At 50.8% G+C, this 5,000-nt stretch overlaps 1 protein-coding gene across 5 annotated transcripts in view; it reads left to right on the top strand.

Moving 5' to 3' along the window:
• Positions 1–5,000, top strand: part of LOC122247211 (uncharacterized) — an 80,107-nt gene that overhangs the window by 63,107 nt on the left and 12,000 nt on the right. The window lies entirely within an intron of this gene.

Genomic DNA, 5,000 nt, shown 5'->3' with positions numbered 1-5,000 from the left:
AGAGAGAAAGGGAGAGAGTAGGAGGGAGGAAGAAGGGAGTTGGGAAGAGGAAGTGGGAGGGAGGAAGAGGAGAGGGTGGGAGGAGTGGAGAGCGAATTTGCAGAGGAAGCCGGCATGGGCAAAGGGAAGTGGAGGATGGTAGGAGATGGGGAGGAAGGACAGGAAAGTGGACGTGGGAGAATAAAGAAGGGAGGGTAAGGCAAGCTGGAAGAGGAGAGGGATGGATGGAAAGAGAGGCTGGAGGGTCGTTCTGACGGATGTGCTGGGAGGGAAGGCGGGCGATGGGTAAGGAGGGAGGGGGTTGGCGGGAGGGGAGGTATCTGTGATCACGTGCCGATTGTAGATTAGACAAGGGCGAGGGAGAGGGCAACGGAGTAAAGTAGGTGAGTAAGAAACGAATGTGAAGGAATTAGTGATTCGAACAGAATCTTTCAAAGTGAAACTTTAGAAAATATACTAGAACTAGGAAATACAAAAATAGAAGATTGGTTAAGGATACCCGATAGGAGCACTGCTAAACAGGAAAGCGATAGGGGAAGAAGAGTCAATGGAGTGAAAGATAAAAGATAATGACAAGAGGATGATGACCGGCATCAGGATGCCACGTGACTTCCTGAATGACGTCACGTAGCGCGAGGCGACGGTGACGACTGTGCTAAGGTACGCTTGGGCGATGCTGTCAGCTGCTAATGAGGAATTCACTTCTAAATCCCCAACCATCTAAAAACGGCGATAATCGCGCTGTTCATGCCGCGGGATCTGAAGGCGGCGTCGCGCGGGGGGCGGGGAGGGGGGCGTGAAATCGCAAGTTCACTCTCAAGGGACTGTTTACATCCGGATTTTCCAATTGATCCGAGACTCGCAGGCTTTGGTTTGGGTGGGAGAGGGGGCGGGGTTGAGGGGGGCGGGAAGTGGGCCTTGTTCGCGTTCCCTCATCTGCAGAATATTCCAACCGACGCCAAGAAAATTTTCCCGAATTATTCCGAGGCTGAAGCGCACGTCTCTGGTCTCAGGATATTTCGGCTGAGCTGTGGGATTACTAGGGAAACACGTGTTTTACCTGAAGTATTATCTGGTGTTCACGTTTTTCTCTCAAGTTTTTACATCTTTCTCTGTGCGTGGATTTGTTTTATGTGCATTAGGGAGCTACAGTTGGACAAGCGAATGGATTGGCCCTGTGCGTGTGGTGGAGGTCTGGTCCCGAGCCATCTAGGTCACAGCGCGTGAAGGTCAACCCGACAGAACTGCCTTGAGGGGCGCATAAGCACGTTTATACGCGCACACATGCACTGGCACGCGCGAGCGAGAACGTGCACGCACACACACACACACACACACACACACACACACACACACACACACACACACACACACACACACACACACGCACACGCACACGCACACACACACACACACACACACACACACACACACACACACACACACACACACACACACACACACGCACGCACACGCACACACACACACACACACACACACACACACACACACACACACACACACACACACACACACACACACACACACACACACACACACGCAGGCGCGTGCGCATACACACGCCCATATATACATACAGGAGCAAGATGCAGTCGATTTTTTTTTATCACGCTTCTAGTTAATACAGAAATCCAGAGAGAGAGAGAGAGAGAGAGAGAGAGAGAGAGAGAGAGAGAGAGAGAGAGAGAGAGAGAGAGAGAGAGAGAGAGAGAGAGAGAGAGAGAGAGAGAGAGAGAGAGAGAGAGAGAGAGAGAGAGAGAGAGAGAGAGAGAGAGAGAGAGAGAAAGAGAGAGCCTGTGGAATGGAGGAATGGAGGACTGCTCATCCGTTTTTCTAATCTAGTCCTGTCTGTTTGGATATTCCACCTTTAGACACGTGACTGAATGTATTTTTTGTTCCCCTCTTTTCCTCGAGGGCGTTTTTGGCCCGCCTTTGCCGAGGTCACGTGTCTGGGCGTGGGCGGGAGCAGTGGCCGGGCGGGAGCTCTCTTTTGCCGGCCAGTTGACTGAGCGGGTTCGGCCTGCTGTTCCTCCTCAGCACATGACTTTGTCTTCAGCAAACTATTTTTAGAATTGGACGCGGACCGGATTTTTTGGCGTGAGCAAAGATTGCCTACAGTAATGATAATGTAAATGTTGTCATTTTTAGGGACTGTTGGCAGGCTTGCTTTTGTGAGTTTTTGTTGTCGTCGTTGGTCACGTGTCAAGGGTGGTGGTTGGCCTGAGGTGTTGCTGGGATGTTGTAGGGTAACGCGGATACTGACTTCTTTGAATCGTCTATGTTGATTCCATTGGCATGATGCTTCGCTGTTCATCGTGCCTGAGGCATCCAACAAACTTGCTTTCGTTCATGATTGATTTGTCATGAAGCGCAGAACCCGGAAGGAGGCGCAAGAACGGAGGCAAGAGAGAGGGAGGGGATATGGACGAATGGCGTTTCATGGCATAACGTTTGTAATTGGTTTATAATACCGGTTCGAAGCCATCATATATCCCTTTGTTATGGGTCTTTTCGTTATTTGCTATAATTATTACCTCTTCCGTATATCTCCTATCCACCTCTCTTCTCCCCTCTTTCTCAGTCTTCCACATTTCCAATGCGTTTACGAGCTTTTCCTCTTAAATATTCCTGCTTTTTACGGCCGTCCCTCTCCAAAGCTATTTCTTCCATTCCCTTTTCATCTAAAGCCCAATCGAAGTGGTTTGAAAGAATTTAATAAAATAAAAAAAGAGTAACAGAAAAATAAATATATTCATGACTCAGTGTAAGGACGGAAGATTTCGTGATGGGGAGGTCGAGGCGGATCACACTGGCTCTAGATGGCAACAGCAAGTATTTTCAGCTTTTGTCCTGAGGTAGATGTAATTGGGGGATGGGGTGTGCGCCGCTACTTGCGGGGGAGGGGTACTTGACCCCCGCTCCATTTTGACTATTGCTCTTCTTTCTCCTTCTCCCTCTCTCCCTCCTCCCCTTCCTTCCCTCCCCCTCTCCCTCCCCCTTCCTCCCCCGATTGTCCTCCCTCCATTCTTCCCTACCTCCCCAATTCCCCTTCCCCTTTCTCGTCTTTTCCTTCTCTCTCCTCTCTTCATCCTCTCCTCCTTCTTGCAGTTTCCCGTTGAGGCACATGGTAATAGTGTTGCGAAGGTCATTGGGAGTATGCGAAGAGAGGATCTGATGATAAGAAATAGGCCTTGGGCTTGGGAGAGGGGAGGGGGAGGGAAGGGGAGGGGAGGGGAGGGGGCGAGGGGAGAAGAGGGGACGGGACGGGTTGCAGCTGGGGAGTAGGAGAGCTGCGGGAGGAGAGAGGGGGATGGGAAAGGCTGGGGCGGGGGAGAGGAGGGGGAGGAGCCACGTGATCTAGCGCCGAGCCGGTGTTGTTCGCGGATGACGTGTTGGGGGCAGTCATGTGAGTGGTGGGCGGAGTGTGGAGTGGGATCCCCCCCCCCCTGATGGTGCTGGCATGTGCGTGCGTGTGTACTGAACATGCGCGAGGGAGTTCGACTGGAGCTGGGGTCCGCCAGGGTCGATAGTGGCGGCACGAACTTATACACTCTCTCACCTACTCGCTCAGTCCCACGCACACTCATTCATACACACACGCACGAGCGCGCATACATATACATACAAATACTTCGCACACACAAACACTTATAGACAAACAAATACCCGCGCGCACCTTCGCAACCCCCTCCCCCCCCCCACACACACACACTCTCTCCTCTCCTGTCTCCCCTCCCGTCCCTTCCCCGTCCTCCCAACCCCTCCCCATCCTCCCAACCCCTCCCCTTCCCCATCACCCCAACCCCCTCCCCTGTCCTCCACTCCCTTCTCCTTCCCGGACCTCCCCCCTCCCCCCTCTCCTCCCTCCCGTCCCATCCCAACCCCTCCCACTCCCACCTTCACTGGGCCACCGCCGCTCCACGCGCTCGACACGTGACTGCCAGTGCCCCCCCACCCCCCCGCGGACAGTTTCTCCTTCTGTATATATTTCTCGTTTCCAAGTTCCTCCTCCTTCTCCTTCTCATCGTCCTTGATCTCTTTTGCATTTTCGAATTAAATCATGGGCCATTCTCTGCCATATCATTCTTGCTCTTGTACTGTGAACCCAAGCTCACTGTCTGTCGTAAGGCATGACGCATTGCTTCCCTATCTTTCTTCTAGATTCTCTTGGTGCATGCGGTTTTCTCAAGGTCATCGTACGCTCAGAAATGCACACACACACACACACACACACACACACACACACACACACACACACACACACACACACACACACACACACACACACACACACACACACACACACACACACACACACACACACACACACACACACACACACACACACACACACACACACACACACACACACACACACACACACACACACACACATATATATATATATATATATATATATATATATATATATATATACATACATATTTATATATGTTTATATACGTGCGCGCGTGTATATGATATGCAAAATGTAATATGTAAAGAATGTTATGAAAAGAGGCCTCTTACACAATGCAGCATGGGGTGAATTGACGAGTGACGCCTGCGCACTGAGAAGCAAGCAGCCTCTCAGGATCTCCTCCAGCAGCGGATGTGCAACAGAGCCCTAAAAGACCTGCTCTGGCCGCCGAGATAATCATACGTTGCTTCGCGTTGCATAACGATCAAATTCATTTGCAATACGGCACTCCCAAGGCACTCGCGAGGATTCAGAAAATAGAAGTTGAACTGGGTAGTTGGCGCATATTGTTTCTATTTATAGTGGCTGATCACTGGCCTGTCGTATCACGTCCATTATTAGCATGTGGACTTGACTGCTTTAACGGGTGTCTTTATTATATTTGTGGCTGTGGTTTCGAGGGATCGTAGGATTTCATTCATAAGATGGAAGATTATATAAGAAATGAAGGTTTTATTTGATACACACGAGATTGGCTAGTAGCTTTATCCTCATCAAA

This window comes from Penaeus japonicus, unplaced genomic scaffold, assembly GCF_977035675.1.
Source record: "Penaeus japonicus unplaced genomic scaffold, GWHDUDI00000001_assembly GWHDUDI00000016, whole genome shotgun sequence".
NCBI classification, from domain to species: domain Eukaryota; kingdom Metazoa; phylum Arthropoda; class Malacostraca; order Decapoda; family Penaeidae; genus Penaeus; species Penaeus japonicus.
The sequence above is the reverse complement of the archived record's forward strand: the minus strand, read 5'-3'. Positions and strand labels throughout refer to the sequence as shown.